Consider the following 24091-nt stretch of genomic DNA (forward strand, 5'->3'; position numbering starts at 1 on the left):
TTTAGAAGGAAATGAGTGGATTTTGCTCATGGGGAGCAGACAGCTCTGGGAACTGGCTCCAAGGGAAACAGGGCAGGGAGGGGGCCAGGGCAAGCCCATCTCCCGCAAGGCAGGCAGGTGTCGCCCACTGAGCTGACAAATGGGCTGACCAAGCGGACCGTGTCCCTTCCTTGATGCCGTTGAGAGATGCCTCCTCTGAGGGAGTTCTCAGCTTCAGAGCCTCCAAGAGGTGCATGTAGGCCAAGCAGGAAGGGGAAGGGGGCCCAGGCCCCTTTCACCACCTCAGGGATCCCGCAAATCAAGGCCAGCAAGGGCAGGGTGAGGCCCACTGCTGCCTGGCCTAGGAGGCCTCAGCAGGGATGCCAGAGGGGCTGAGGACTGGCTGGCTGGAGGCCTTCTGGAGATGGGTATGTTCTTCAGTCACTTCATTCATCTGTCCTCCTTCCCCTGTCTTTACTCATCAGTCAACACCAAACGCAACTGAGGTCCCCCTATCTGGGAGTAGGGAACTCAGAGATGGAGGCAGGCTCAGATCTTGCTTTCAATGAACTCTAGGCCTGGTGTGCGGAAAGGAGACTGACTGGTATACAGCTAATGAATGACACAGGGGTGCCCTGAGGCTGGGGTGACCAAGCCTGCCCCGAGATCAGCAGCAGCTTCAGGGAGAGGTAACATCTGAGTCGAGTCTTGGTGGAAATAGGAGGACGTGGGACGGTGTGGGTGGAAAGTCTCAGGCCTCAGGGGGTACTAGGAGCAGGTGAGGGGCAGGAAAGTGGACATATGGCCCTAGGCTGGCCTGGGTTCAGTCCTTTCTCTGTTCAACTCTCTGTGTGATGCCCACCAGAAGGGCCCTGCCCCGTTCAGCCCCTCGGAGGCAGAGAGGAGCTCTGGAAACAGCCCAGAGTGAGGGCCGAGGGTGGCCCCAGTGGTAGAAACAACTTGTGGAGGCTGAACTAGAAGGAGCAGGCAGTGCGTGTTCAAGGTCAATGCAGATGGAGAGTGGAGCCTGGGGAGAGGGCCCGAGGCGAGGCTTCAATCCTAGGTAGGATCACAATCACTGGAGGATTTCCATGACTGAGCATCTTCACTGCCCGAGCCCAGATGGGCACTGGGGTGACAGGTCCATGAGTGTGTCCTGGTCCTGCCCCAAGAAACACTGAGTCTTGGAGAAGAGACATAAAAAACACACCTGGACATCTGAGCATCCTTTGGGGGCAGAGGGACAAGTGAGGGGGGCTATTGTGGGTCCAGGTGGGGGTGGGGATGAGATTGCCCAGGAAGAGAAGTGCCAGGAGAGCATAAAAGAGGCTCAGTCCAGAGCCTGAGAAGCTCCCAAGAATTCTGCTTATTCTCTCCCTTATTTAAGTTCCCTCATTCTCTCCATACCCCTGGGTGGCTGTGTGGTGTGTACTATGCTAGGTCCACAGTTGGGGCTCGATGAAGAGATGGGATGGTCAACATGGCAAAAGGCACAGGGCAGGACCGCATGGAGAGTCTGTGATGGGGGAGCAAAGAGTGGCAGGGAGTGATGCGGGTGAGGGGCACTTTTGGAAGGCCCCTTAGGGATGGCTGTTCCCCTTTGTGCTCATGTGGCCAGGCCCTGAGCTGGGAGGGGTGTCTATATAGCTCATCCAAACCACACAGCCCCCTGTGAGCTAGGTGCTGGTATTATTCCCATTTGATGGAGGAGAAAACTGAGGCATACAGAGATATCACACCCTGTGCAGGTCAAAGGCAGGACCAGGGCCTAGAAGCATCTGAGTCCAAAACCCAAGTATAGGACCACCCTGTATCTCTGTAACACAGGGTTTACCTCTGTAACTCTCAGGGAAACTGAGGTCCCAGGAGGACAGTGGTTTCACCAGAGCCTCCCTGGCTTTGGGTCTAGGTTGAACTCCACCATCCTAGCCAGGCCTCCCTAGTTGCACACTCCATGGCACGAGCCCTTCCTCAGCACCCCTGGAAGAAATTCAGAAGCAGTTAAGCAGTAATGCCTGAGGGGCCTGGGAGGGGCACACTGCCTGGCACCTCTGTGAGTAGGACCCCAGTTCCAGCGGCCTCTTTGAAGGAGGTTGAGAGCAGATGTGGGGGCTGTGGAATCCTTGGAATGTGTGTTTTCTCCAGAGCTCAAGACTGGGAGCAGAATCTCAGGAGGAAGGACTCTGAGAACAATGAGGGTCTGGGTGGCGGGCGGCTTCTGGGACAGACAGGGCAGGGCAGGGAGGAGCAGGGCCCTCGAGGTGCGGGTGGCTCAGATGAAACCACAGACCAGACAGGGAGCAGTCTCCTCTCTCCTGTCCCAATGGGTGCCAGGCACAAGTAGCACCTGCATCCCAGAGGATGCTCGGTGATGACACACGGCTCCTTGAGCCAGATGCTTAGAACATCTAGAGATGCTCTTACCTACACAACTCCACAGGCCCTTGACAGCTTGCAGGATGGGTCTGGTGGTGATCATCAGACTTCACAGGCTAAGAAACTAAGGTTCAAGGAGCTGTGGATTACCTAAAGTCACTCAGCATCCTGGGGACACACACCTCTGATTGGGTCACATCCAGGAGTCCCAGACTTCAGAGTGATCCTGGGAGCACCAGGCAAAGGACGTAGACTCAGATGTCACCAACACATCGTGTCGAGCTGGGAAGCCCAGGAAGCCCAGGAACCCAGAGTGGGGAAGGCCTAGGGAGACTGTCAGAAAGAGGCATCCTTGATCCCAGCCTTAAAGTACAGAGAAACGCTCCGGGGAAATCAGAGGAGGAGGTGCTGATGGGAAGGAGGCCCTGGCTGTCAGGAGAGAGGTGGGGACAGGGGCTGTGTCCACCTCCACCTAAGTAGAAACCCTTAGGTTGAGGGGGTGTAGATGGGAGCGCCAGCTCCCCCAACCCACACTGGTCAAGTTTGTCTTGGGGTGGGTGGTGACTGCCCTTGTCCCAGGCCTGCCCAGGTGGACTGTCCTAGACTGAGGGTCTGCCCCCACCGCCCTGAGGCTGCGCTGGGCTCCTGGCACTGTGGCTACTGAACACTGCACCCTGCTCCCTGCCTCTGCCCTGTGATGGGAGACCCAGCCCCAGCAAGGCCCCCATCCAGAGAGCTGGGCACTTCCCCTGTGACCATCCTGGCACTTCCATCAAGGCTCTGGAATCTTTCCTGACCCCGCCACACTCTCCAGGCCCACTGTCCTGGTCTCTTCCTACTTTCCTGGCTCTCTTCCAGATTGTGAACACAGGGCTCCTTCCTGGAGCAAATGTGTCCTGTGTGGGGGCCTCTCCAACCCCTCAACCCAGCATCCAAGGCCCTCTCCATCTACCCTCAATGTGCTCTTCAGTCCCTTCTCCTGCCACTGCTGTCTCCACCCCGTCTTGGTCCCTGAGCCACACCAGGACACGCCGGGGCCCCAGTGGGCCAGGTCCCCTCCAGCTATGAGCATTTCCGGTCTGGTTCTCTGTGCCAGGAGCTGGTCCTTCAGCAGACATCTCCACGTACCTCCTCCATGCCAGGCACCTGCCAGAGACCTGCCCTGAGGAGCTCTTTGTATTGGGTGGGGTGATGTCTGTGCACTCTGGAGGAGGTGAGGCAGGCGCAGGGAGGCAGGGAGCCTGGGGGACATGTGACAAAGTCCAGAGGAGGGATGTGAAGGAACAGGCCACAGACGCAGGGCCAGAGTGACCTGCAGAGGCCTGAACGAGCAGCCCTAGCTCTCCCCTTCGACCTGTTCCCAGCACAGGGTCCTGCAAGCATCCACCCACAGCCTCTGTCAGCATCACCCATCTTAGAAAAGTCAAGTCAGAAAGAAATCTCTCCTCTACAGATGGAAACTGTAATGTCCAGAGTGGGCCAGGGACGCCCCCCCTCAAGGTCCCTTGAAAGACAGGAATCTTCCTAGTCCAGCCCAGCTCCATCCAGGCCCCTCCAATGCCCTGGTGCCCATTCTTGGGGGAGGCTGCGGGCACATTGAGCTGAGACCAGCCCTGGGCTGGGGCCTTCCCCCTGGATATCCACGTAGAGAATAGGTGGGCTCAAGGGCAACTGGCCCTGCAACACCGCCACCCCGTCCCAGCCAGGCCATGTGGCCCCACCCTGCTCTTTCCCATCTGTGACTCCGGCAGCAGGAAGCAGCAGCCGTGCTATGATTTTCCTGGCTCCCCTGACTGTTATGACGGCCTCTATTATCACACAGCGGTGCCCCTGCCATCCGGTTCGGGAGCCAGGGGACCCCTTATCTGAGCAGACCATACCTCTGCCTCCCACCTGGAACCCTGCTGGGACAGACACACAGGTGCCCTGAGGTTGCATATCAACAACAATGACCGTCAAAAAACAGAGAGCTGCCCCCCTGCCCAAGGATGTTCACACGTATTGTCTCCCTGGACACTTCTGCCCATCAAACAGTCAACATGGGGAAACCGAGGCCCTGAGACGGTATGGGGCTTGCCAAGGCTGCCTCAGAGATCCCAGTGTCCCAGTATGTGGCACTCTTTCCTCTCTGCTCGCCCCAGACACTGAGCAATTCCGATGCAGGGGCCTCGGCCCCACAGCTGAAGACCTGGCTGGCCCGTCTCCCTGCCTCTCCTTCCCCAGGCGTGGGCAGAAGCTAGCTGCCAGCAGAAGGCCAGGTCCTCGCCAGTCCCCGGACATGGCAAGCTGTGTAACTTCCTCAGTCTTGGACTCTCTGCTGCTCTGAGAACCCCTCCCTAGCCAAGGCCTGCCACACACAGGCCCTCGTCTCTCTTTCCATAGGGGCATGAGGCTGCCCAGTCTTTCCCATCGAGAGTGGGAGACCAGGAGGTAGCAGAGAGCAGTTCCTGCCCACAGGACTGGGGGAAAACCCAGGACCCATCTTGTAAACTGTTCTAAGGTGGTAGGTGGTTCTGGGTCAGACGAGTGATCAGGTGACAAGTTGCAGGGTCGGGGGGGAACTGCCATAGGATGGACAGGATCCTGCAGCCTGGCATCAAAGCCCTAAAGCCTCTTGTCATAGGCAGGCTTTGCACCTCGGAAGTCCCTCCAGCTCCTAGCCTCAAGATCCTTGTTTCTAAAGGGATGGTGGTTGCAGCACCTACTTCATGACCTTGCCTTGAGGATCCATTCCAAGGGCTTATAAAGCACATAACAAGTGCTGGTACTTAGTAGATGCTTAATAAGATGTAGCTACTTATATTCACCAGTCCATCCTAAAGGAAATCAGTCCTGAATATTCGTTGGAAGGACTGATGCTGAAGCTGAAACTCCAATACTTTGGCCACCTGATGCGAAGAGCTGACTTATTTGAAAAGATGCTGATGCTGGAAAAGGAGGGCAGGAGGAGAAGGGGACAACAGAGGATGAGATGGTTGAATGACATCACCGACTCAATGGACATGGGTTTGGGTAAACTCCGGGAGTTGGTGATGGACAGGGGAGCCTGGCATGCTGTGGTTCATGGGGTCTCAAAGAGTTGGACACGACTGAGCGACTGAACTGAACTGAACTTATATTTACCACTTATATTATGGACACTTTTAAACTAGTGGTGAACAGGCCAGCTTCACCCAGGTGCAGCTGTGGAGCTGAAGGCTGGGCCTGATTTAGAGACAGGGGTGAGTTCCTCTCTACTGAATACCCGCTGCACGGCCATCATCATCTCTGGGGCAATGACTTTATGGAGGAGGGGTATCTCAGAGAAGGGGAGTGTCCTGGCTGAGACTGCACAGATTTGGGGGGTGGGGCAGGGATTCTATGGGACCTTTTGTCCAGAACACTCACAGCCACAGCCCTTCCCCAGGCGAACCCTGATATGCCCCCTCCCTCCAGCCCCTCATGCTCAGGGTCCTTGGTGGGTCTCTGGATGTCCGGGCTTTTCCAGGAGCAGCTAGTGCCCTCCCCTCTGTCTTCTCATGCCCAGCTCTTTCCTGCTCAGACTCAGCTGTGGAGCTGTCATCCCGGCCTTTGAGGACCTCTTCACCTGTACCTGGTTGTTTAAAGGTTTCACCTGGCCCTGGTCTTCTCCCTTAGTCTTTGAACTTGACTGGGGTTGGGACTGGATCACACACTGTCTGGGCCTCCCCACAGGTGTGAGGTTTGGGGCAATTGCTTCCCCAGCCACTGTCCCCTGTTTCACCTCCTGCACATGCAGACACCTGCTGAGTGGCTTCAGTGACAATGCATTCCCTCAGTCAGCAAATATTTGCCACCTGTGGCTCAGAGCACCTGCAGGCCACCCAGGAGGGGTGAAGAGAGGAGGGTGGCCATGAGCCAACATTGTGAGGCTGCAAAGGCTGCCAGTATCATCTCTGGCTGCATCACCAAGAGGCATAGAGGCCAGGATCACAGAGGGGGTGTCCTACTTTGGAGAATAGCCCCCTCTGGGCTCCATGGACAGACTGGAGCTTGCTCAGGGGAGACAAAATGTTGGATAGGTCCTCAAGCGTGTCCTATGAAGTGTGGCTGAGACAGCAGGGGTGCCCACCTGGAGAAGGGTAGGCTTGGAGGTGAGGGTGGGAGTCCAGAAGGCCACCCTTGCCAGCTCTCTCTCTCTGGATGAACTGGAACTCATTAGCATGTCATGTCACAGCTCCATGTGATAAATGATGTTCTCCTGGATGGAGCCAGCCCACAGGGGCTGTCCTGGGAGGCCGAGCTCCCTCCATGGAAGCAATCCAAAGCGATGGATATAAATTCCTTCCTCGGGATATTGAATCTTCATGGTTGGTGAGTCCCAGGGGCAGCTGTTTGTAGGGAAAGCACTGGAAGGGAACCTAACACATGGCCTCCATGTCTGGTGCCATCATGAACTGGGGGATCTGACATAGGTCCCCTGTCCTGCTGAGCCTCAGTTTCCTGATGTATAATGTGGGTGTGTGTATATTTACCTCTCGTGGCCATGGGCAGTGGAGAGATGAGGCCCCGCACAGTAGTCTACCCCATACAACAGCTGGCACATGAAAACGTCATCATTCCTGCTTTATCAGATGCTTAGGTTTGGTGATCTGTCCTCAGATGCCCAGTGACTGAGCCAGGATGTCCCTCCAAGGGACATTGCTGCTGGTGCTCCCTGGCTGAGGGGTATGGATGCTGTGTACTACAGTTGGGTGGGGCCTCCCTGGGGGTGGGCAGCAATTCTGCACTGGAAGTGCCTGGAAGCTTAAGCTTAGTCTCTTCTCCATGCATTGGAAAAACAAATTCTTCTTTTTTTTTTTTTTTTTTTGAGGGAGTAGGCCTGTACCAGGCGACTTGTAGAATCTTAGTTCCCTGACCAAAGATCGAAACTTCATCCCTTGCATTGGAAGTGCGGAGTCTTAAACACCGGACCGGCAGGGAGGTCAAGCTTAATCTCTCCTCAGAAACAAGTTGCAAGCTGTCAGCTGAATGCAGAGCAAGTGGTGGATGAGCACCCCTGCCCCGCACCTCTTCCCTGATTCCCTACCCCTACCCTGGCTAATACCCACCTCCCCCTTGACCAGTGCCTGTTCCAGAGCCTTCTGTGGCTCCCCAGTGCCCACAGCATTCTTCTAAACCTATAGGATGCAATTGTCTCCTGGACCCGACCTCCCCCTTCAGCCTCACACCCACTGCCCTCTGGCCACACCCCGCTCCATCTGGGCAGGGCCTCTCCCTGTCTGTGCCCTTGCTGCTCCCTTCACTTGCCATGCCTTTTGCACCACATCTCAGCCTGTAAAAAAATCCCATCACCAGAGATTGAGGAAGGCTCGAAGTGGGTGCTGTGGATGGAGGGAAAATGAGTTAACTAGGTCAATGCATTTGGCGTTTGAGTCAGTGCTGACTGTTTATAGAGTGTGATATGAAACTAGTGAAAACAATTCCTGCTGCTCTGTGGGTTCTCTCTTTAGTGGCACTTGGCTGCTTGGGTCAATGCATTAAAAACAGGATAGTTGGGTTCATCCACTGTTGGATTCTTTTTAGATTTCGTGCAGAGAAAAGGCAACAGGATTGGAGGATCAGCAAGAGTGTTATTGATATGACGGACTGTGGGTCAGGAGGGAAGCAAAGAAAGGAGAAAGTTTACGGAGTGGGAGGAAGTGGAGAGATCAACTCGTGGAAAAGCCCAATGAGATCAGGAAATTATCGACTAAGGGACTGATCACACGGACAAATGGGAAGGTGTTGATTGACTGAGAGTAGTTGGCTGAGAGTTCGGGTTTAATCAGTGCTTTGAAAGTGGAGCCATAGTGGGTGGTGGCAAGATCCAAGATGAGACTGTGGTAGTGAAGGCTGGAGGGGGTGGAGAAAGGGAGTGGAGACAGTGGTGGGAAGGACTGAGGGGCCAGGTAGTGGATCGTCATCTTCATGGTCCTAAAAACTACCCAGGATCACCACCCTAGGGCTGGAAAGCACGATTCCAATCCTGAGAGCAGAGCTGTCCATGAATAATGGAGGATGGATGGGTAAGAGATTGGAACAAGGGCTGGCAAACTTTTGCGTGAAGGGCAGATGTAAGCATTTTTGGGTTTGCAGCCCGGGATCCTTTAACATCTCTATAGCAACTACTGAACTCTGACTATAGGGCAAAAGCAGCCACAGGCATAATGTAAATGAATTTGCTGGTTGTGTTACAATAAAACTTTATTTATAAAAACAGGCAGCAAGCTAGAATTTGTCTCATAGACCATAGATTGATAACCCCTGGATTTGAGGGTAATAGCAGTGAACTGGGAAAGAGGGAGATTTGTCAAGTTTTTCTTGAAGACTGTTATGTATAGCTAGTGGTACTTGAGATGATTTTAGGTGATTAGCGAAAAAGCTTTACAAACTTAAACTGTGTAAAATTTAAAATATTTACACAATTAGATAAGATAGGATAATGAACTTCTATGCACTGATCACTCAACGTCAACAATTATGAATAGACATCCAGTCACCTCCACCTCCAGCAGAAAGCCTTCAGTCATCCCCAAATTTTGGTCACAGCGTTGGCCTCCCCAGGGATCTTTGAGCTCCTGGAAAGCAGAGACAGACGCTGGTCCATGTGTGTGCTCAGTTACACCTAGGCCTAGCTCATCTCAAGGGTCATCAAGGTGGTTGGACTGAATCACCAAGAGGAAGGAAAGCAAACATCGTCTTCTGAGCACCAACTCTGGTTTGAGAGCTGTCCCATTTATCATGTCCCTGTGAGCATGGGGATATTATTCTCATTTTATAGACAAGGAAATGGATACACAGAGAGGTTGGGTATCTTACCCAAAGTCACGCAGCATTAAGTGGAAGAAGTAGGCTGGGAACCTACATTTATCTCGCCCCCAGACACACTGTGATCCTTGTTAATCCTTGCTCAGAGAAGACCTGGTGAAACTTTTGTTTTCAAAAGTCAAGTAGCAGACCTGGGGGCTTCCCTGGTAGCTCAGGGGTAAAGAATCTGCCTACAAGGCAGGAGACGCAGGTGCAATCCCTGAGTCAGGAAGATCCCCTGGAGGAGGGCATGGCAACCCACTCCAGTATTCTTGCCTGGAGAATCCCATGGACAGAGGAGTGTAGCGGGCTACAGTCCATAGGGTTGCAAAGAGTCAGACACGTCTGAAGCAACCTAGCACACACACACAGAGTAGTCCAGGCCCTGACTTTCAGGTTGTGATAGTTAGGAGTTAACTGTCATAACAACTTTATAAGGTGAACAACAGCAGCAGCTCTCAAGATATTGTATATCAGCTGAAACACAGAGGTGAAGCGGCTTGCCCAAGGTCACACAGAGGTGGCTGTGATTTTAACGCGGGAATGTGGCTGGAGATCCCCCGGGTTTAGCTATTCTGTTCTCACTAACTGGAACCCACTCTGGGTTTGCCTGCTGGTGGGGAAAGCTGCCCTGGGCCCGAGGTGTCTCTGGTCCTCTCCAGTCCACCTCCTCCAAACCCCTGCCCTGCCTACCGCCCTTCCAGCTGCCTCAGCAAAGGAGGTTTCGATGGTTTATTCACTGCCACTCCTACCCCAGCAGGAGCGGGGAAACAGGAGGGCCTGGGCAGTGCTGCCGACTCCCCGGCTCTGCTGAGAGCCCCCCAACCAACCTAGGATGAGAGCCCATGGCCAAGGCCTGCCTAGCCCCAGATGGGCCTCCCCAGTGCATCCTGCTCGCAAAGGCAACAGACCGTGGCATCTACAGACCGTGACCTCCTCCCAGCAGACAGCAACTCCATCATCATCACCAGCTCCTACGCCTCAGTGCGCTTGGTGGGACCCAGCCCCAGGGCTCAGCCCCCTGCCTCCCTGAGCCCACCCATGTGAGCCGGAGAGGGACTGTGGGTGGTGGAGGAGGCCTGGGACAGAGAGGCAGGTTGGTGTTCCTGACTCCGTTGAGCTGCTGCATGGCTGTGTAACTTTGAGCAAGTTATTTGAGCTATCTGAGTCTCTGTCCCCTCACCCACTCTTTTGTAGGTTCAGTGAACTAAGGTGTGAAAATAGGTTTTGCACAGGCTGTGTGGGTGGGAGGGGCTCCCGTTATGCTCGCTCACTCTCCCATGACCCATTTCTCCCGCCCTTTCCAAGCGACCCCTGTGGTCACGTCACATTGAAGAGGAATGTTTTTGAGTATTTCAAGGACCATTGCCCTAGCTTGAGGGCCAGGGCTGCACACTCTCCCATGCAGAGAACGCAGACCATCTCAGGCAGGCAGGGACTTAGGGATCCTTCAGCCAGCCCCTCCCTGGGCATTGGAGGTACAGGAGACTGGTCAGGAAGCTACCAGTCTAGGCAAGCAGAAGCAAGTGAAGGAAAATGTATGAGTGGCAGAGGGAAGCCGGGCCCATATTGTTGTCAAGCACAGCTTTGAAGTCAGACAGACCTCAAGTCAAATTTTGACTTGGAGGAAGGGGCCATAGGAGAACCATCCAGCTATATAGGCTGGTTCTGTACCATTCTAATAATGCAAAGGGCCACCCTTTGCGTTACTGTCTTCTGGGGTTTGTGTATTTACTAATATGGTTTTCTGCTTGGAAAAGTCACCCTTTACAAATGTGTGAAGGTGCTAGTTCTCCTTTTGTCATTTATCTCTTCCTGCTTCTCCTGCACCTGCCACGGATGGACCTGGGGGCAGGAACTGGGTCTGATCATCTCTATTCAGAGCCTAGTACAGAAAGAAACCTTGCCAAGCATTTGCCAGTGACTGACAACCCCATCACCTCCATGCCCCCACTGTGTGCCCTGCAGCTGAGGGCCCTTGTTAGGGCATGAACTCAAAGCTTCAGATAGATGTGAGGACATCAGAATGGCTGGGTAGGAAAGTACATTGGGTCAAGAAGAGTATTTCCCCCAGACAAAAGCATATAGCATGAGACACCCTGCTAGGGCAGTGTACAGTTGTTCAGGTTGCACACTGAACAAAGAACTAACTGAGGCACTGGGGGCCTCAGCCTATACCATGCTGGTGTAAGGCTCCACGGCCAGGAGAAAGAGCAGATTGTTCTAATTCGCACTTTGTCACCACATGGCACAGCTGCAGCCCTGCCCTTGTCCTTTGTCCAGACTCAGACCTCTCTCCAGAGCCTCCCAGGCCTCCCAGTCACTCTCTTTAGTGACTGTAACGTGAATATGTGACACAATTATATGGCAAGAGTAGTGACCGTGGCCTCTGTGGTCAAACAGATCCAGTTCAAGGCCCACCTAGCTTTGCCCTCACCAGCTGAATGATCTTGAGGAAGTCACTTAACTTCTATGAGCTTCAGTTTATTTATTTATTTTTTTTTAACATTATCACAGCATTTTTAAGTGGAAGTGTAATTGACGGAGGGTAAAGTACACCGATTTTAAGTGTACAGTTCAACAACTCCAGATGTATACATCTGTGTAGCAATCATGTGAATACTGATTTTTGTCAGTATACTGATTTTTGTCCCCATAGAAAGTTTCCTTGTTGGGTCTCAGTTTCTTTATCTGTAAAAATGGGGAAACAATAGCTCCATAGACTGTTGCAAAGACAAAACGAGATGCAGCTTGCCAGGCATTTAGCACGGTGCCTGGTACACAGAGTGTACTCAGGCCATGGCAGGCTATTTCACTCTCCCATTCAGGCACTTAGCAATTTCTGCCTCATTTGGGCTTCCCCACAGGCCTCTGCTTTACCTCTGGGGAAACCGAGGCCTGATGAGGCACTAGCCCTGGCTTTGCTACGTGACTTTAGCAAAATCACCTCCCTTCTTTGGGCCAGTGGAGTAATCAAATTAGAAACTCCCTGGGTCTCATCTGATCTTTTGTTGGAGTCTGTGTTTAGGTTCTGTGGTCTGAAGCCGGGGGCCCTTGCATGTTTCCACTCAGTCAGGGTGGGGGTATGGGTCTGGGCCTCTGTGTGGGTTGTGTGTGTTGTTGTGGGGAGGGCAACTGGATTTTGGCTGGCAGTCAGCTGGGCCAGGCCTTGGGGATGCACCCACGGAGCTGTATATCTGCATGAACTTTCAGCCCCAAATTGCACACAAGGCACTTTAGGAATCTGTTTACATCCCCTGTGGGCCCCAACCCATTTCACATTTGTCAGGGCAAAATTGGAGGAGTCAGAGTTGCCCTTCCTCACCTCAGCTACTCCTGGGACTTTCCTGGGTCAGAACAGAGCGAAGGTGACAACCAAGAGAAGAATAAATCCTGAAAGACAGAGCCGCACGTTTCCTCCATTTGATACAAACTGGCGCATTCCAGGCCCTTCTCTGTACAGGAGAGGGGAGGAGACAGACAAGAGAGCAGAAATCTAGATTTGGATAAAAAGAACCTACTCCCCCCGGATGGGAAAGCTCAGCTTCAGTCCAGCTATCCAGGCAACTCCATCCTGGATTTATTGCCCACTGGCTGGCCCAGAGTCCGACATTCTAGCCGCCATCCGCCGGGCTGTCTCATACATCAGTACCAGGCAGGGAATGAAGCCAGGAAGGAGTCAGGAGGCCTGGGGTAGGAAGGCAGCTTTGCGGGGTGTGAGCACCCATCATGGGAGGGTTCAGGCAGAGATGAGAGGCCCACTGGACAAAGAAGTTTTACAGGGACCCAGTCCGGCTTGAAGCCAGACAGACGAGAGTTTGAATTTTGGCTCCCTCTTCTATTAGTTGGTTGATTCTGGACAAGTGGGCAGTTGCCAGAGTGCCAGCTTCCTCAACTGTGGTATAAGGATGATCACAGCTTCTTCCAAGATGGCTAGGGGAGCAAAAGTGGCAGTGTCTGCTAAATGCCCAGCCAGAGGCATGAAATAGGATCCAAAGGCTCACTGGGGTAGCGGGATTTGTTGTTTTGCTGTCTGTACTCATTTTCTATGGCTCCTGTAACAAAATAGCTCAAATTTAGTTGCTTAGAATAACACAATTTTACCTCGCAATGCGGTAGCCCAGATGGCCAAAATGGGTCTCACTAGGGTACAAGCAAGGTGTTCGCAGGGCTGTGTTCCTTTCTGGAGGCTCTAGGGAAAACTCACCCTCCAGCTTCTAGATGCCGCCAGCATTCCTTGGCTCACGGCATCTTCCCTCTTCAAAGCCAAGCAGTGACCAATTGCATTTCCTCATGTTCCCTTGTTCTGATGTCAATTCTCATTCTGCCTCTTCCACTCTCAGGGACCTTTGTGATTACAGTGGGCTCATTCACGTAATCCAAGTAACCCAGGATAACCTCCTTGTTTTAAGGTCAGCGGTTCACAACCCTGATTCACAACCCTAATTCCATCCACAGTCTTTTTTTTAAGTTTTTTTTTTTTAAGTATTTACTATCTGCCTGCGTTGGGTCTTAGTTGTGGCAGGCAGGATCTTTGTGGTGCACAGACTCTCTGGTTGTAGCATGCAGACTTAGTTGCTTCTTGGCCATGTGGCATCTTAGTTCCTTAACCAGGATTGAACCTGTGTCCTTTGCATTGCAAGGTGGTTTCTTAACCTGCCTGCAATGCAGGAGACCTGAGTTCAATCCCTGGGTGGGAAAGATCCCTTGGAGAAGGGAATGGCACCCCACTCCAGTATTCCTGCTTAGAGAATTCCATGGATAGTGCATGAGGTCACAAAGAGTCAGACACAACTGAGCGACTAACACTTTCAGTTTTCTTAGCCATTGAACCAAAAGGGAAGTCCCTTCGTCTACCTTCTTAGTTCCTCTTTGTCATGTAATATAATTATTATAACATATTCACAGGTTCTGAGGCTTAGGATGTGGACTTCTTTGGGGGACTATTATTCTGCCTGTTGCTGCATCCAAGTAACTGGTTGCTCCGTCAAGACAGAGTTTGCTACTCCTGCTCATCAGGAACTGATTGATACTGTGGACCAGTGGCCCTGTGTGCTGCTGCTTTTCTTTCTTCTTTCAAATAGGAGTTGTGATTGCAACTACTTTATTCTCTCTTGGCCATTGCGAAGTAATAGCAGGTTGGGGTGGTTATCATTCAGGCCACAAATGACAGGACCTTAAGAATACATCTGACTCTGAAGGGAAAGAATGTCAGTCTCCCAGAGATTCGAAAATCAGTAATTACAAGTCTTTGGTTAGAATCTTCCTGCAATGTAGGAGACCCAGGTTCGATCCCTGTGTTGGGAAGATCCCCTAGAGAAAGGAATGGCTATCCACCCCAGTATTCTTGCCTGGGAAACCCCTGGAGAGATGAGCCTGACATTATACAGCCATGAATTGGACACGACTGAGTGGCTTTCACTTTTAAAAGCACATTTGACTCTGAAGGGAAAGAATGTGAGTCACCCAGAGATTTGGACTCAATAATTACATGAGTCTTTGGTTTGTCTTCCATGTGGGGGAGAGGAGGAGATGGGAGGGTATTATTTTGTATGTGAATAGGGATATGTGTGAATGTTAGTCCAGCAAAGTGGACTCTGTGGGGCAGTTATTCTTTTTCCAGTAACATCCTTTCCCCTTTCCTTCTGGCCACAGCACTCTGATTTTGCTTTAGGGCAATCATTCCTCTCACTCTCCTCCTTAAAAAACTCTCCTCCTCTAAAAACTCCAGAGACATAGGCCTGGCCTATCAGAGATACATCCCTGACCACAAGGGTTTGTTCAGGGATGGACACATGATATCAGAATCAATAAGGTGAAATATTGGAATACTTGCTGGAAATATTGAGAAAGGGATGCTCTATTTTTTTTCCCAGCTGGTTCTGAACCTGGAAGATAACTTCACAGTTATCTTTCCACCACACAGAGCCCAAGAATGAAGCCAAAATGAAAATCAGGAGACTCTAGAAATGGGGCAAACAGATCTGAGGGACAGAATTTTAACCTTTGAAAAAAACCATGGCTGAAATTCTCATACTCTTGGATTGTTAGTTATGTGAGTCAGAACTTTTAAAAGATTCACTTATTTAATTTTTTGGCTGCACTAGGTCTTCCTTGCTCTGCACAGGCTTTCTCCAGTTGCAGCAGGTGGGGCTGTTCTTCGCTGCAGTGCACAAGTTTCTCACTGTGATGGCTTCTCTTGTTGCAGAGAACAGGCTCTAGGTGCATGGGCTTCAGTAGTTGAGGCACATAGGCTTAGTTACCCTGAAGCATGCACATAGGATCTTCCTGGAGCAGGGATCGAACCCATGTCTCTTGTATTGGCAAGAGTGTATTCTTACCTGCTGGACCACCAGGAAGATCCAATACTTAAAAAAAAAAATGTTTGCTTAAGCCAATTTTGGGGCATTAGGATTGTTATATGGCAATGGGATTGTGATTATAAATAATATCCTTACAGTACTCTCCCATTTACAAAGAACTTTTATATCCATGACTATGTAATAATCACAGTAAGCTTATAAAATAAGGGTTGTGTGCCCTGCTTTACGGATAAGAAAACTGGGCCTGATTTGATTTGTTCATGGATGCATGTTAGTTACATGCTAGGGCCAGATTTCCCAAAATGAAAACTTAACGTTTTTTCTCCCCTCTGTGTCACCATCTCAGAAGGTGAGGAGTCAGGAAAAGTTCTGGAATAAGGTGGAATTTGAGCTGGGCCTTGCAGAATGGGTAAGATCCCAATAGAGAAAGTGGGAAGGACATCTTTGGAGGGAGGGAATATGTGAGAAAAAGCCTGGAGATGGAAGGGGCAGGTGTGGTAGAGAGTGACAGGTGACCACTAAGGTCAGGTGACCACATAGGGCCCACTAAGGTCAGGTGCACGGGAAGAGGCAGAGTTGAAATTAGGCCCCCTGGCGTCTGAGAAAATGGGCTTTGGAAGAGGCAGGAGGGTCTATCTTGAGTCCCACAGATCACACACTGTGGACTGAGGCCACTTTGCTCAGGTTGCAGAGGTGACCCCTCTGTTTCAGATCTAGATCTGCTGTCATCTTATCTCAAAGTTGACTGCCCTGGGCTTGCACTTTGGCCCTTCTGCTTCTAAAATATGTGACATTGGCCAACTCGTTTTACCTTCCTGAACCTTGGTATCCCTTCTGTAAGTTATAGAGTGTGACAAGGATTTGCAATAATGAAAGTGAAGAATGAAGCAGGTGCCCTAAGGATGGTCCTTAGTGTAAGCTCTGATCCAATATGACTGATCAGCCAGTGCGTGCTCAGTCATGTCAGACTCTCTGCAACACCATGGATTGTAACTCCCGCTAGGCTCCTGTGTCCGTGGAATTTTCCAGGCTAGAATACTGGAGTGGGTTGCCATTTCTTACTTCAGGGGATCTTTCCAACCCAGGAATCAAACCTGCATCTCTTGTGTTTCCTGCATTGGCAGGCAGATTCTTTACCAACTGCGCCTTTCCTTCCTAAGGATGTTAACTATCATGATTATTATCCTCAACATCTTTATGAACATTGTTATTATACATCTGAACCCATTCTTCCTTCCATTCTTTCTCCTCATGCAGACAATAGACCCTGATTCCTCTCCCTGGTGCCTTTGGGCCTAGATTTCTGTTTCCCTACAGCTTTGAGCTTGCCTAATTCTTAGCCTGCGGAAGGAAATCTTCGGTTCTTTGACTCAGGGACATTGTAACTCTTACCGCAACTGTGATTCATTACATATCCTTTTGTGTTTGTCTCTCTTGTTCTGCTTGTTCCTCATGGGGCGGGCCTGTGTCTGTCTTGGTCAGCGTCTTGCTTAGTGCCTAGTTTATAAAAGAATTCCCTAAATATTTGCTGAAAGAAAGACTGAATGAGTGACCGGTGATTGAACTGTCAGAGTGAACAGACAGCAGTACTCAGGGTCTTGGGCAAGGCCCCCAGCCTCTGAGTTCTCTGGGAAGCACCGTTGACTACCTGTAAAGGGATGGTAGAGGTGAGCAGCTCCTGGCAGCAATCTGAGGTAGGCAGGATCTAGCACCATTTTAGAGTTGAATAAGTTGAGCTTTACAGAGGCTTGCTCAAGATGAGCCTTCCTGTAAATGGGGGGCTGAGCTTGACACAAGATCCGTAGCTGGGGCTTCAAAGCCTGTCTAATGCTAATTTCAGTGCCCACAAATCTGCATGCTATTTTCATCTGAATGTTTTATTTATTTCACTGATGATTTCTGTTTGCAATGGAGCTTTCTCCAAAATAATATTGGGCAAACCTAGAAAAAGGGACAGTCATTCCTAAAGCATTTTCCAGAGCCAATGAGGGAAAATGGAGGATGATTCGGGCTGCCAGCTCCTGCTATGATTCTCCCAGACCCTAACGGCAGTCATTACACGAGCAAGCTGCTAACCTGTAAGCAAATGTGTCAACTTAACGAACAATCAGGCAATTCCCGATCCGTGTTGGATATTAGCCGAGTGCTGGATATTGGCCAGCAGAGTGAGTTGCACAAGGCTCTCCCTGGAGGAGAGTTGTTGGATGGGGGGGATTTTTCAGCTCGTGACTTGGATGAACCCAGAGCTATTTCCCTATTGAGGAGCCCCAGCCTGAGAGGCACCAGCAGCCTCTGATGAGGGTGGCTGTGGGACAGAGCGGGGAGTGGGCCGGCTCAGTCTTGTCAGGCCTGGACTGCTGGGGTGGCCCTCAGAAAACATAGTAGGATTTAGAGCTACACAGCAGCCTAGGAGAGCCCCTTGGAAACCTAGCAGCTGTGACTGGCAGGGGGCTGGTTTCCAGGGAAACAGAGCACCCAGCAAAAAGAGGGGGCTGAAGCCTGAAGAGAGGCCAGAGCAGCAAGGGAGGAGACCCCAGCCCTAGAAGCCGAAGGGCCCAGGGCGGGAGAGGAGGACGTGGTGCGGAAAGAGGGCAGGAGGGGGATTTGGCACAGGCTTCGGCTGCCTGGTCTCAATTTACTTGTGAGGAGCCTCCTAATAGCCGGGTGAGAGCCGTGCACGCTTTCCTGAGAGCCTGCTAAGTGTTTATGGAATGATTTGTGAGGAGAAGTTTCTTTGGAAGCAGCTTGGGGAAGGTATGTTATTAAGAGCTTTCTCTCCAAGCTCCCCTTGGCCCGCTTCCCCCCAGGCCCCTGGGGTCTGGGCAGCCCATGGTCACAGCAGCTGTTTGTTATTTTGTAGGCCACGGGGCCGGGGAGTGTCCTGGGGCTGGGGGAAGACAGAGAACTGGGGCAATTTCCTCTTCCCCCGAGGTGGCCTCCTGCAGCAAAGGAGGGCTAGGGGCTGGAGCCAGGAGCCTTCCTCTGAGGAAGGGACCCTGGGCCCAGGAAAGTGTGGGGTCTGTTACAGGGGCCAAGGAGGAGGACGATCTCAGGCTCAGAGGCAGTCGAGAGGTCACGGATGATGGGGACTGAAGCATGGCCATTAGCCACCAATGACGTGGAAGGCACTGGGGAGTGACATAGACAAGCCAAAAAGATGGGGAGTGGCCAATGACTCAGTGATGTGTTTGCCTTCCCCATAGAATGGGGGGGGAAGGGGCGTCCCTGGCATTAAGACTGTCTGGCTCCTCTTTCTTTTTTTACTAATTTTTGTTTATTTATTTATCTATTTTGGACTGTGCTGGGTCTCTGTTGCTGTGCTCAGGCTTTCTCTAGTTGCAGCAAGCAGGGGCTACTCTCCATTGTGGCGCGCAGGCTTCTCATTGCAGTGGCTTCTCTCATCGCAGAGCACAGGCTCTCGTAGTGCAGGCTTCAGTAGTTGCAGGGCACGGGCTTAGTCGCCCTGCAGCCTGTGGAATCTTCCCAGACTAGGAATAGAAGCCATGTCCCCTGCAATGGCAGGCAGATTCTCATCGCTGTACCACCAGGGAAGTCTTGTCTAACTCCTCTTGATCTCCGCATGGCCAGTGGACATGGCCCAGAGTGGGGGGTCAGCTGAGTGAGTGATGGACCCTCACTCAGCCAAAACCATCTCCATCAGACAAGGCCCCAGTGAAGGCACTGGGACAACCCTTGATGTTAAGTTCACTGTGACTCTCAGTCTGGGAAGCCCAGGACTATCTCCTCACTGTCCCATTAGTGGAAATCTCCCCAGTCTGGCCTCCACAGAACAGCTTCTTTACCCTCTGGAGTTGGCAGCCAGCTTACACAGGTCCACTAGGAAAGACCAGTGACTGGTCATTGCTGATTCTGTGAGGCCTCTGCCAGGGCACGTGGGCCCATCATGGGCTTTATCCCAATTTATCTGCACAGCAACTCTGGGGAGATGGGAGGGGGAAATTTAACTTCTACCTTCCCAATTTTACTGCTGAAAAAACTGAAGCCCAGAGACTATGGCTATACTGCAGAGGTCATACAGCGAGTACCTGCCCAGGTGGGGCTCATATTCAGGAGTCAAGACCAAAGCTGGTGCTTTGGCCTGTAAACTACACCTGCTGAAAGACCCTCACCTCTGTCATCTCAGTTGGCACACTGCACTGTCACCGTCTGTGATGTCTCTCTCTGTGTCTTACTCCCAGCTTACCTGGGAGATCCCTGAGGATAGGGGTCAGATTGCCTTCATCCTGGATCCTTAGGTCTCAGTGCTGGGCCTGGCATGGAGGAGTTGGATGGATGGATGGATGGATAAACTCTAGGCCACAATTTGGAAGATAACACATGAGCAAATTAACAAAGCTAGCACGGCAGGAGTCTTGGAGAACAGCCTACTGGGGTGAAGGGGTATGTGTTTGGGGTAGTGGTATCTACAAATGCCAAATACCAAACCAAGGATCTGTACTGGAAATCTGTGGGAATCATTTTTTTTGATGTCACGGTGATTAGGGCCTCCACTGACATTTTGCAAATGAGCACATTGGAAAGTCCTGTGGGACATGTGTGCAAATGAAAAGCCTGTTTGTAGCCACCTGTGCCTTGACCCTAACTCTATTTTATGTGTGAACACAAAGTATTTTTTACACAATTCTAATACACCCTGACTTTTCCAGGAATACAATTACTTTGTAAATTAAGGGAAGATTGTCCTTTGTTCAGAACATCATTAAGACTGGTTCATCATTTCAGAAATATTATGTCACTGATGGCAATACTTCTCATGGTTTTTGAGTGACCTGGCCATTTGTAGGCACAATAATAAGCCCTCAGATAGATCCTCCCATTATGCATTCTTAGGGGAGCTAACCCTGGGCATGAAAATACTGAAATATGTATTTTGGGGATAAATGACTTTCCATTTATTTCGTTTCAGTTTTATCCAGTGGTGTACTGGAGCTAAATCACATAGGACAGATGAGGTGTGTGTTTCTTCCTAACCTTGCATTCAGTGTCATCATGCTGGTAGCTTAAAATCTGCCATTGTGGAAGTATTCACACCATGAAAATTGTCAAAAAATACAAGCCTACCTTGGAGATGTGAGTTTGGCTCCAGACCACCACAATAAAGCAAATATCGCAATAAATCAAGTCACACAAATTTTTTGGTTTCTGATGCATATAAAAATTATGTTTACACTACAGTCTGTTAAGTATACAATAGCATTATATCTAAAAAAAAACATGCAGACCTTAATTAAAAATTATTTTATTGCTAAAAAGTGCTAACCATCATCTGAGCCTTCAGGGAGCCATAATCTCTTTTCTGATGGAGAGTTTGAAATATCTCGAGAAATACCAAAATATGATGTAGAGACATGAAGTGAGCAAATGCTGTTGCAAAAATGGTGCCAATAGACTTGTTCCACACAGGTTTACCACAAACCTTCAATTTATAATGAACGCAGTATCTGTGAAGCACAATAAAACCAGGTATGCCTTTATAAAGCAAGTTTTACTTTTTCCTTCAGAGATCTGATTGTTAAACATTTATCAGCCCACCACTGGTTGCACTGGGTTTTTCATTGTGTATATAGGCAGGCTGTATTATCAATGAAGATCATTTCATGATAAAATTTTAGCACAATAAAAGGAGCATTGGGTCTCATCGGATGGAGACCCACAGAAGGAGGGAATTGGGCTTGAGGGCAGGATCTCCTGCCCATGACAAGTGAGAAGCAGACTCCTGAAGAAGCAGGGAGCTTTGAATATTTGTGAAGAGGACTTGAGGGGGTGTCAGGCAATCCACAGAAAGTTCTACTCTCCCTACCACCTGCTTCCAGGGAGGCAGGAGCCCCACCAGAGGCAGCCCCACTTCCTCCCTCTGAAGTAAGTAAGTGTTGGTCGCTCAGTCGTGCCCGACTCATTTCAACCCCATGGACTGCAGCCCACCAGGCTCCTCTGTCCATGAGATTTTCCAGGCAAGGATTCTGGAGGAGGTTGCCATTTCCTTCTCCAGGGGATCTTCCTGACCCAGGGATCGAACCCGGGTCTCCCTCCACAGGCAAATTCTTTACCGACTGAGATGGAAGAGAGGCAGGAGGCCCACTAGAGGTGGCCCCCATTCCTTACTCATCCTTCTGGAGACTTCAGCAATTTGGTATGACAGATGTTGGGGCTGCTCTGTTGTACTGGGCTATTTTATCTGTTGCAGTTTTGACAAATAGAGTTGATAGAAAAAGGAGAGGCCAGGTGACCTTGACAGTGATCAGCCCTTGACTTGTCCTCCTGGGGATTTGGGCCCTCCATCAAGTCCCCCATGGGGTTGGCCCTCGCCCTCTTCATGCTGTCACGCAGGAGCCCATTACCCAGGTCTCTACATTTACCTAGTGGTAACAATGCCCAGCTTGTGAACTTCTCCTGTATGCAGGCCCTGTGCTAAGTGCTTCTCATGCATGACTTCCTGGTACTCTGCCCTCTTCACCTCCCCTGAGATGTCATGCTTTTTTCTCCATTTTTCAGCTCAGAGAGAAGAAAGGACTTGCCCAAAGTCACCCAGTCAGCAAGTGGTGGAGCCAGGACCGCAAGCCGGGCTGTCTGACCCCCAGCCAGACTCTTAACCCCACACTCAAACTTTCAAAGGGAAGATGGTATCTGTTCAACTCCTCTCTTTGATGAGGTCCAATGTGTAGGTCAGAGCTGGAAGGGACCAGAGAAATGACCTAATCCTTTGATTCTCAACACTTCATAAATCCATGCCCCCTTACCACCACTGACATATATAAACTTCTCTATCAAAGAACCTGCTCCCACCATGAGAGAAGCAGAGGCTTCACTTTTTCTATAAAGGATGTTTCTGCTGGTCTGTTTATCATGTAGGTAGGGTCAGGCTGAATAATGGTGATTTCAGCGGTGTCACTGAGAGCCAATGTTATTGCTATGGCTTTAAAACACAAACAGAAAAAGAATCTATTAGTCACTGAGGAGTGTAATAAGCCTGTTGAGTAATCAGCCTGCCGGCCATGGTACCTGCAAACCATAAGGATGATAAATGAAATACCACAGCCAAATTCTTGGACACTCAAGGGTGGGTGTGGGGCCTGTGAGGACCAAGGCCACAGGCCTTGTTCTGGAAACTCTGCTTCCTACCAGTGGGCTGAGGACCCCCTGCTCAATTTCAATTTTCCGTTTCATAGATGGGGAAACTGAGGCCTAGAAAGGAGAAATGTTTTTATTTTTACCCAAGGTCACTGTCGAGCTCAAGACAGTTAGGGCTGGGAGCCAGTTCTAGCTGGCTGTCCACAGTCTGGGAGGACAGCAAGTGCCTGTGAGCATGGCTTGGGTCACGTGGAGTGTTCTTTATCCCTTTCTGACCTGTTTTTCTCCTCCCCGCCCCTCCCCCCCCCCCCGGACCCCCTGATATGCCCTGGCTGTCTTCAGAATCCTTCCTCCTCCTCTTTGCAGATAAGGTTGCCAAGGCTTCCAGAGGGACTTGGGGACAGGGTGTGGTTTCCGAAATGTCCAGACTCGGGGACGGTCTGGAGAGAGACCAGGATTTGTGTCTCCTTTCCCCTTCCCCAGGCCTGTCCATTTGCAGCTGTGTGGGTGGATCTAGACACTCTAGGAGTTGCCAAATGGGCAGAGACACCTAAGGTTTTCCCCAAATCCAATCAGGAAGGGCCTTCTTGGAGGGACTTAAAAACTAGGAAGGAAGTGGCCAGAGCTTTGACTTCAGAGCACTCTAAATGCTAGCCACTGGAGTGAGTTAGTCATTTCCCTTGTCTAGGCCTCAGTTTTCCTCTTCTGTAAAATTGGAAGAGTGAGGGATGCTCATCTGGTCAATGAAACTTTACTGAGTGCCCATCATCAAAGTTCAAACTTCAGTGCTTACTACGTTCCAGGTGCTGAGCTAATTATTATCCAATACTTCTTGCATTTCAAACCACCTTCAAGCTAGGTTTTATATCTCCTATTTTAATGACAAGGTAACTGGGACTCAGAGAGTTTTAACAGTTAGTCCAAGATTCTGCAACATATCTAGGACACATATTCAGGGGCTCATGGGAGGAGCCTAGGCAGCCCATTCCTGCCACATTTTGAAGGTACTTAAAAATATATATACATACTTATTTTATTTTTGACCGTGCTGGGTCTTCATTGCTGTGTGGACTTATCTCTTTTTTCAGCAAGTGAGGGCTACTCTTTGTTGCAGTGCACAGGCTTCTCACTGTGGTGACTTCCCTTGCTGCAAAGCTCAGGTTCTAGGGTGCATGAGCTCAGTAGTTGCAGTTTCTGGGCTCTAGAGAGTTGCAGTTTTCAGGTTCTAAAACACAGGCTCAATAATAATGGCACACAGGCTCAGTTGCTCTGTGGCATGTGGGATCTTCCCAGACCAGGGATCTAACCTGTGTATCCTGCATTGACAGGCAGATTCTTTACTACTGAGTCATGAGGGAAGCCCTTGAAGATACTTTAAATGGGAATATAGTGTCAGATGGAGCAAGAAGGAATCTTACGTCTAACTGTGGAGATATCAAGTCAATCCTCAGAGGATACGGCTTCACCCTGGGCATAGAACCCAGTTCTGGGACCCACCACTCTGAGTTTGAGAGGAG

The sequence above is a fragment of the Muntiacus reevesi genome, chromosome 9 (assembly GCF_963930625.1).
Source record: "Muntiacus reevesi chromosome 9, mMunRee1.1, whole genome shotgun sequence".
Taxonomy (NCBI): domain Eukaryota; kingdom Metazoa; phylum Chordata; class Mammalia; order Artiodactyla; family Cervidae; genus Muntiacus; species Muntiacus reevesi.